Consider the following 10,573-nt stretch of genomic DNA (forward strand, 5'->3'; position numbering starts at 1 on the left):
TGTTCTTGTATCGTTCAACGTTTTGCCATTGCTGATGGATGAAACGCAGTGAAATTTTTCGGTTGGCCGTCGAGCTCGACTTATCATTCATACAGTGGTTTACAACTTCTGAACGATCATATCCTGAACGTTTCTGACATCTCCGAGAGTATTTTTAACTTTTTGAATATTAATTAATGAAGTCATTCATTCCATGCCCTTTCAGGCATTCTAGTGATTCAAACTGCCACTACAAATTGAAATCAAGTTTTCATTTCACTCATGCTTTAGTAGTTTTGACACAAGATTTTGAAATTTTCTATATGTATAAATGAAATCTTCTGAAATGAGTATCCACATCAGCATATTACACCTTCACAAAACAAGTTATGTTCGATATGTTTGTAATCCACTTGTACTCGTAAATATGAAATCGTTATGAAGAGTTAACACATCTGGCTATTGCACTCTATTCAACAATTTTTAACATCAAACATCAAGATATGTTGAACGTTGAAAATCGAATTTTCTCCTGTTTTTCCTTGTTTTCAATTATTTTGCAATTGGCACTGACTGATTTGATGACTGATGAGTGGAATCTGTCACTCACACAACATGCATTAAGACCGAAAACAACCTTCCCTTAAGCAGGTTAACAAACGATCATACTCAAAAGATTATTCACCTGAAACCGAGGCGACAAAACGCAAATGACTGTATATCTAATATATCGTAAGGTACAGCTGACGTACAAATGCCTTTATCGGTGACTGGTTTTTATATGTTTTTTCAAAATCACGTATTGTTTCTGAGTTAGATTTCAGATCTGCACATTTAGACCTAGATGGTTGCAGTTCGCCCAAAAGGATCAAGCATCTCCTGTCTGGTACTCTGCAAGCCACATATTTGTTTCTCATCTACTAAACGGATGATGTCGCATACTGACACACATACTGGCCGCCGATCAGGTCCTCAACAGTTTGAGGAAAATTCACTATGATTTGTCAAGGAACTTCAAGCCATGATGAATAACATATACTCTCTGTCTGCTCCACCCCAGAGTGGATCGGGTTTTCAGCGTTTGGCAGCCTCCCACTCTCAACAAAATGAAATCACTGATTTCATGAGAAGCTGGATTCATCTGGTTCAATTTGACTCGGTGCGTGTGAAAAACAAGAAACCATCAGGGGTTCACCTGCCTACCTAATGATTTTAATTCTTCAACTCACCTGGTGCCTGTAAATTGATCGTAACATCTCCTAACCAAACTTGACGTGCTTTCATTTCCAAGCAATATGCCCCAATTATCTCCAAAAAGCCATCGTGGATTTGTTTGCTGCACACCACGATTATGCCAATACCTATAAGGTCTCACACAAAAAAGTAGTAAAGGGCAGCAAATAAACCAGCCCCCAAAATCAGTTGAAGCATCGGTGGATTGGTAACTGAAAAAAAGTTATGATCAGCTCAGGAATGGGTTTAGAATACGAGAATTGAAGCAACTTGCTCGAGAACTATTTTTTCAATACGCTTTTATCAGCGTCACCTGTATGTATGTATGTGTGCATGTTTGTTTGTTTGTTTGCTTGTAACTCTCAAGCTCGGGATCTGTATTTGACAGAATTATCGACAGTATTACTTGATCTATTCGCAGGCAGATGGTGCTGTACGTAATCTCCTTGATATATCGATATTATTGCTTGATCTATTCGCGAGCAGATGGCGCTGTACTTAACCTACTTGATATAATTCGAACTCACTTCACATGTATTTCTTCACCTGAAAAAAGTATTTTTTTTATCAACACGCACGCCTGCTGCCTTATTCGTAACCCTCCTTTGCGCGCCTGCTGATTTTCAGGATGCCTCTCCGGAATCGGAAAATATCAATGGTCATTTTTCTAAACAATATACGGCTGATTGATCCCAAAATTCAGATGAAATGAATATAGTTCAAAAAGACTAAAAAACACGCTTTTGTAGCAAATGTAACTGAAAAATGAAAAATAAATATAGTTTAAAAAACTAAAAAACTCGCTTTTAAAGAACATCGAACTGAAAAGTGTAAAAGAACTGAAAGCGTGTTTTTTAGTTTTTTAAACTATATTTATCCTAATGAATAATTCATTTTCAAAATACGTTTCTCAGTCTATTCAACTAACAGAGTGGTGTAACAAACACTTTGATATATGTGTAAAAGAGGAAAATATTGCTGTTCACTCTACATTCAGTTTTACTTCTTTTTTTATATTTAGTCATCAACACTGGCGGCAAAAATATCTTAAATTCATATCCATTCATCATTTCCTTACTCTTTTCGGACATTGTACTTTCTGCCCAGTCGCAAAAGCCAGTCAATTTGTCACCGAGAAGTCTGGAACACTCGTTATCTTGGCCGACTACTCGATACCTTTTCGAACCTCAAAAAGTTTGTTTTCTCTCTGAAACTCATACATCTAATGAATAAATGCGAAAGTCACTCACTTAACACACATTCATCTGTTTCTCTGTACTGGTAAGTCCTAGGAAGCTAAAATTTGGTATATAGGTGCTTCTTAAGTCTTAAATGAGCACTAAGAAATGATTTTCAAATATTTCTATTGGACTACCCCGTGTGGATGAAAGGGGCGCGTTTACATTTGAAAATACCTTTCATCACTATTTCTCCGTACCGCTATATCATTGAAGGCTGAAATTTTGTATATGAGTTCCTTTTATTTGTAGATGTGTAAATAAGAGAGGGTTTTTGAATTTTGCAACTGGGGTACCAGCCGCGTGGGGAAAATGCGTTGATAAAATAAACTTTCTTTTTCATTACTGTTTCTTCGTACCGCTATATTTTCGGAGGCTGAAATTTTGTATATATGTTAGTTTTATGTTGTAGATGTGCAATGGGAAAGGATTTTTGAATATTCCAATTAGGGCACCAGCCGCAGGAGAAAAAGGAGCGTTCATAAAATAAGGTTACCTATTCATCACTGTTTCTTCATGCCATTGAATTTTCAGTGGGAGGATTTATATTTGGTATCAGCATTGCACCCGTGTGGAGTCGGGGCGGCTCACTAGTCTGTCATATAAAAAATGTCTACCGCTATTTCCTCACGTTACAAAACGATTCAGCATACGGTCCACTTGCTCCTAGAAAGTGAGAGAGCGACTGAAACTACCGAATCCGGGAAAATTTGAAAACCAGAGTTGATTTTTTCAGCTGGCAAAACCCTAACTCTGTCAAACATTGACAATTGCATTTGCAGGATATCTTTCATATCATAGGTTTCAAAACCTATGCCTACAGATGATCAAAATAGTTTTTGCAAATCATTTTTTTCGTGAGATGATCACAAAAAAAGCATGAAACATTGAATATATGTATTGTTTTCATGACGGAAATATGTGGTAAATATTTAACATTGAAAATATATCTAATATCAGATGAAAACACGTTGAAAACAATTGAAATATGTATTTCGGCTGATGAATTAAGAATGTTCTGATTGATTCGGCCGTTACTTGATGAAGATCCATAGTAATTTCACAAACTACACTTAAACGATTTGATCTCCACTAACTTTATTGAAAATAATCATAACATGTTTCGCTAAAACATTAGCTTTTTCAAATGATTAATACATCCAAGCATCCTTACATTCATATTTATATACTACAGGTAACCACAATCGAGACTACCTGTAAGAAATTACCTGAATCTCTACATCACATACCTGCTCGATTATGCTTACCTAAAGCAAATTGCCTACCATCTACATCAATAATAATTCTTTATGGGTTTTTAAGAAAACAAGTTCAATAATGGTGATCTATTCAAATCTAATTGGTCATTCATTAGAATATTTGAATTTTTAAGTTTATTAATTTTATTAAGTTTATTAAATGCGTTGGGAAAGCTAGTTAAAAATAATAAAGATAAGACATCTAAATTCGAGAAATCAGGGGTATATAAATTAAAGTGTGGAACGTGCCCTAAGGTATATATTGGTCAAACTGGCAGGACATTTAGGAATCGAATCCAGGAACATCATAAGAGCTATGTAAACAAGAAAACAAATTCAACGTATTCAAATCATCTTCTAGAAGAAAATCACATCTTTAATGAAGAATTCGAAATTTTGCACATTGAAAATAAAGGTTTCAAACTGAATCATTTAGAAGCAATGGAAATTAATAAACTTAAAAATTCAAATATTCTAATGAATGACCAATTAGATTTGAATAGATCACCATTATTGAACTTGTTTTCTTAAAAACCCATAAAGAATTATTATTGATGTAGATGGTAGGCAATTTGCTTTAGGTAAGCATAATCGAGCAGGTATGTGATGTAGAGATTCAGGTAATTTCTTACAGGTAGTCTCGATTGTGGTTACCTGTAGTATATAAATATGAATGTAAGGATGCTTGGATGTATTAATCATTTGAAAAAGCTAATGTTTTAGCGAAACATGTTATGATTATTTTCAATAAAGTTAGTGGAGATCAAATCGTTTAAGTGTAGTTTGTGGAATTAAGAATGTTATAAAGACTTAGATTTTACGAATTATCACTAACGGAACATGAACAAATATTTGAAGGTTAACGTTACTACTAATACTACAGAATGAAATTATGTTACGTACATATCAGAGAAATATTTTCAAGAAAGCAAAGATGACCAATTATTTTGATTCTTCATGAAACAACGGATGAATAGTTATTATGAATTACTTCGCAAAATTGCATGCGGCAATTACATTCAAAATAAAGTTCAATAACTCTAAACCTTTTTGTTACTGAGTACTTTTTAATTGCTTGATTTGGGAGGTTATGTAGTAATTTTCCAAAAACTTCATCAATATTCATAAAACAGAAAATACTCAAAACATTCAGATTGAATACCGTTCAAAATCAATGGAACTTCAATGCATTTCAGAGTTCAATGAATAAAAAACAGAAAACTCTTTTCGAGATCATTTCACTCTTTCAGAGGTTTCAAGGTTCAGCAACAATTTTAAGGTAAAATAAACTTGATGTTATCATGTGTTATTGATGGATGTTCTTTTCCTGCTAGCTTATGAAGATTTTCCGATGACACACTCTGTATCGGGTAAGTCACATTATTCATTAAACCAGCTTTATATTGTTCTTATTTATTACTAGAACTAATTTGATGGGGCGTATGAATTTAACATGTTATTGACAAATTGAAGTTACCTGTAGTCACTCACTATAATGTTTATATGTTGTGATGCTTGTTTCATTTATTTATAAATCAAATCAACTGAGCGTGAAGTACCGCAGTGTGATATGGACCCAGTCAAATAACGGAGTCTCAGTATGGCGCAGATAACATATTAAACGCAATCTCACAATGACCTTCATCATCATCGTGTCGATAAATAGATACTTTTAACGCTTGAGGACCACACAGAATCAGATCTTCATACCTGGAATATTAACGAAAAAGCAAAACAATTCTGCTGTATTACTAGAAGCACAAATTCTAATTGAACTATTAGTGAAGCAATTAGTAGGTATGTAATTCGAAGGTTATCAAATACCAATATTGAACTAGTTTCTTACAATCGTTGGTTGCGGTCTCATGGTCGTTATTATACAGTGTGTATCATCCAAAAACAATTAATTCAAAAATACATAATTGGGGGGCATATTCAAACAAAAGCTTGGATAGGGTTGGTATTTTCAGTTGCACATTTTTCGAACAAACTTAACTTTTTTACAGTTTGACAGTGGCTAATACCAACTTTCATATTCTGAATGCAACACCTTTTATTTCAATATTCAGATTCTTCAGAAGATTCTAGACAATGACACGGGTATATTTCTAGGAGTGATTAATTTTTAGGATGGAAAAGTTTTAGCAATTCTCCATCTTTAAACAAAAAAAGTGGGAATCTTGCAAAAAAAGAAAGAAAGCAATCAATTTCAAAATACTGGAAGTGAAAGACCACTCGAAACGAAACAGAATTACAAGAAAGAAATATTACTTTCGAAACAACTACTTGTATATTGAATTGACATCGACAAGAACATCTTTTCTATTCAATTTGTATTACAAACATTTATTATGGAACTAGATAATCAGATATCCTTCACACAAAACGCCAATACTTCACTTCAAGTAACTTGACAGTTAGATGTATTGAAATGATGGTCCAACTCTGCTGTACTTTAAACAACAAACAATACCAATTCATTTTGTACTTCTCCCAAAATCGGTCATACTGCTTCACATTAGGCCATACTGCTTCACATTAGGCCATACTGCTCCTTACCTCAACAGTAGGTGAGTCATTTATCATCATTATCTGATCACTACACAGGCCTAGGTCACACACATAAGATGGCCTCACAGGCCTAGGTTACACGGACCATACAGACAATGTTTGATATCCCAAAATATGGTTTACAAATATTAAAAAACAAAGCATTCTCAAGATTGAGAAGATCTGATAACGATGAAATGAAATCACTTCATCTCTTGGTCGAGTACCTAACATATGTGTTTTTCAAGGACACAACACAAGCTCTACAGAAAAAGTAGTGATCCGCATTGGATTTTAATCGTTGAAGACTGAATACATTTGGAAAATCGTTCTCAGGAAGTTCATTTCACATAAACTCAAATCTCCAATTGAAAAAGTTCTTGAACAATTTTGAGGTGTACTAAGTTGAACTTCAAAACGATGAGCAGCCATGAGGGAAAATCGAAGTAACTGATCAGTTTCGACGTGGAAATCCTCTACACCAGCATTCCTGTCGGAGAAGCACTTCAAATCATACAGAAGAAGCTTCCGAAGATGGGGACCTGAAAGATAGAACAAAGTAATCATGGAATTACTAGGATGTTGTGTACGAAACTGCTACTTCCAACTGAAGGATGGATTTTTTACGCAAGATGAGGGATTGCCAATAGGATCGCAACTTTCACCGATTATAACTAATATGGAGTGGTTTGAAACTCTGGCCATTGAAGCCCCGAGTCTGGTTGAGATACGTAGACGATACCTTCATAATATGGAACCATAGGAATGCAGAACTAGACATTTTCCTGAAGCACATCCACAACGTAAGTCCTTCCATCACTTTCACAATGAAGAAGGAAGTCCACAACGAATTGCCTTTCTTAGACGTATTGGTGAAAAGGACCGACACTGAATGAGAAACATCTGTATATCGAAAACACACTCACACAGGACAGTATCTGACCCAGAAATCCAACCAACATCAATCGACTAAGAGAGGAATCATCAAGACTCTACTAGACCGTGCTTTCGAACTCTGTAATACAAAGGAAGGTCTCGAAAAAGAAATAGGCATCATCAAAAATGACCTTCAACGGAATGGTTACCCCAGAGTGATGGTTGAACAGGCTTTAGCTAGAAGACAGCAAGAGCTCCACAAGGGAAAGAAGCCGCCACAACCAGTACTTGTACTTACCTACATCAAAGGATTATCGGAAAGGATAAAAACGATTGGGTCCAAGTATAACATCAGGACCAGCTTCAGATCTGGGAACACTATCCGTAGCAGCCTCACAAAAATCAGGCCACGCGAACTGCATTTCCAAGAATTGCATTTACCGGATACCCTGCGAGTGCGGAGAATCATACATCGGTGAAACTAGGATGCCATTGAAAGTTCGCATTGCTGAGCACAAGAAACAGGCACAGCGAGAAGAAACCAGCAAATCCAGAATAACAGATCATGTTTGGATTCATCAACATAATATCAAATGGGCTCAAGCTGAAATCATCCACAAAGAGGAACACTGGTTTAGGAGAAAATTCAAGGAAGCCGCGTATATGTTGTCCAACAACGCATTCAGTCAAGCTAGCGTAGAGATACGTAACTCCCGCCAAACGGTCATCTCCCGCTGAAATCAATGAAGCGGAAAGAGGAAATAGGGGATAGGTGGAAGGTGAAAGCACCCGAATGACCTATAAATAGTCAGATCTCGGAGTAATAAGTCCAGTTATCACCCAAAGACGATTGTGCATACTAACAATCGTAACGTCGTGACGTAACTTGGTTTGAAATCTTTTAATTTTAATTTTTCTTTTTTGCTAATAATATTTTTTAAATTTCAGCTTTTATTAATATTTCAATTTTTTATTTTCTGGTTGTAGCTCGTATGTTATTTCCTTGTAATTTCAGTTTTTTGTTTTAATTGAATTGTTATTTTCGGTTAATCTTGTAATTTTTTTCAGGGATTTCAAATCAATCTATATTATATTAGACAATGGAAGTCCGAACTGATGAAATACACCACGAAACATTATCAACCACCTCCAAACAAATGATGAAATGGACCACTAATTGATTACTCGATTTCTGGACCAGACCAAAATCATACCAAGTGACTTTACCAAAGGAATGCGAAATACCAAATCCAAGGTAGCTCTTATTGATTTTTTCACTATACATTGGGGAATGGATGATATTGCGTCGTTTATTGGAAAGAAACTGATTCATTTGAGTTTCAAAAACTGTTAAGCAGACAGTGAAATTGTTTTTTATGCTTGTAGCATCATTGATCAGTCTAATATTGTTATAAGAGATTCAGATACTGATATTTTAATAATCATGCTGGGCAATATGGTTAACTTGAAAAATATTTCCTCTCATATTTGGATGCTAACCGGGACAGGTAACAACGGAAGGTTTATTGATGTTAGTAAAATATATACACAACTTGGTCCACTTCTAGCTGAAAGCTTAATTGGTTTCCACGCTTTTACTGGTTGTGATTTCAATCCTGATTTTTTTTTAATCGGGGCAAAAATCCTTTGACTTTAATGAAAAATAACATTGAATTTCAAAAAAGCATTTGCTGCTTTTGGTGACATTAGCCTGACTGAGAATACTTTACGTGAACTGTTTAATGTTATCTAGAAGTACACTTGTAGTATGTACAATGATAATAAATCCATCGATGTTAATAATGGGAGATTTAAGCTGTCCTTCAATTCCTACAAAGCTGCAGATGTGAATGAAAATTTCAATAAAAAAGTCCAGAGCTGGATCCCTCCATGTAAATCTGTACTGTACCAACAAGTAAGGATGCATTATATATCAAGCATTTTGAAAAATGCTCATGCGAAAGAGCCCACATCACTGAGCCCCCTGGAATATGGCTGGATGGAGATGGAAAACCGTTACGTGTTTAAGTGGTTCGAACGAGACCAACTTCCTTGCTTTCTAAGCGACTTGATTCTGAAACCTTAAGGTAATGCCAGCATTGAAACATTCATTTTAATTATCTTAAGCTTAGTCGAAACGAAAGTTTTTATTTTATTTTTACAGAATCTGACTTGGAGTCGATTCCGAAGATGAAAATTGATTATAAAATATTTCATCATTATTTTATCTCTATAAATCATTTTCAAAAATATGACCCGTTTTCTACCCCGAAGGGAGGGAAACGAGTATTTCAGGCCTTGCCGAGGCTTGACCTTTCGGAGATTACCTTTCGCTCCTACCATGCGAGTTTGCTTGATTCGCGAGGATCTACCTAGTCTGTAACTGCTTTGTGCGGCGCAGGGCGCGCGACACGAGAGGTGAGGGGACCGGCTGGCAGCGCGGAGTCGAACCGCGCGCTCGGTTGTCAGTACCTTCCGAATGACGGCAAGAGCCTCACTCAGGTCAAGCCTCGGCAAGGCCTGAAATACTCGTTTTCCTCCCTTCGGGGTAGAAAACGGGTCATATTTCAGTCCTGTGCCTTCGGCTTGACCTTTCGGAGAGGTGTCTATTGTCTGCCGGAACCTCAAGAGCGTACTGTGACTTTAAGGAAAATTAAATGAAAATGCACATAATTAGGCTTGAAAACAGAACAACTTTTTTTAAATCTTCTTATATTTCTTAACTAATCAGTATAACTTTCTTTTTTAATAAGACCAAAATGAATCTAACACAATTTGCATTCTTCTTATGACAAACAAATGAAATACAATCAACGTAAAATTCCTCATAGAAACTAATAATTTCAATATGAGATCCATCAAATACACTTAATTATTTATAATTATGAAATAAAAAATTAGCTTGGAGTCAAGCTATAGGTAGAAAAGATTCAGTCATAGGGTGTTTTCTACCCACCTCTACTTTGGTTAAAGACTTATAATAATGTTTAAAGAAATTTTGGGAACTTTTCCAGTTACCCCTCTGTAAAAGAGAATCCAACGACATGTTGTGATCAAAATTATAAGTAGCTACTGCTGACCTACACGAACCCGGACTCGCATCAATACCTGAGCTGGTAAAAATTGTTTTAATCCAACCTGCAATGGTGGCACGAGAGGCTGCTTTAACTTTGCCTCTGGTTGAAATGAAGAGACTATCTAACGAGGGAACTGCCTTTCTTCTGTGTTCGGATACTTGTATGAGACACTCCACCCATCTAACTAAGTCCAACTCCTGATCATCCGACCTTATCAGTTTCCAACCAGATTGCCGGGTTTTAGCGCTTTCCGTCTTCGATTCAAATTTTGGCCATAGGACAATGAAATCCTCTTCCACGGAAATATTGTCTGGGCTTATCAATAACAGAGTCAAATCATGTATCCTTCTGCCAAAAGCCA

General features: G+C 35.9%; 1 protein-coding gene across 1 annotated transcript in view; it reads right to left on the minus strand.

Moving 5' to 3' along the window:
• The window catches only part of LOC111506250 (cytochrome P450 9e2-like), a 28,348-nt gene extending 23,094 nt beyond the window's left edge, over positions 1-5,254 (minus strand). The window contains exons 1-3 of the mRNA XM_074186551.1: positions 5,187-5,254; positions 2,947-3,116; positions 1,209-1,424 (exon numbers count right to left, since the gene is read on the minus strand). The gene's annotated coding sequence lies outside the window, so the exon portion shown is untranslated. The remainder of the gene's footprint in view (positions 1-1,208; positions 1,425-2,946; positions 3,117-5,186) is intronic.
• Between the last annotated feature and the right edge of the window lie 5,319 nt (positions 5,255-10,573).

This window comes from Leptinotarsa decemlineata, unplaced genomic scaffold (genome assembly GCF_025532065.1).
Source record: "Leptinotarsa decemlineata unplaced genomic scaffold, Ldec_3_MD MMD2_P_RNA_scaffold_2, whole genome shotgun sequence".
Taxonomy (NCBI): domain Eukaryota; kingdom Metazoa; phylum Arthropoda; class Insecta; order Coleoptera; family Chrysomelidae; genus Leptinotarsa; species Leptinotarsa decemlineata.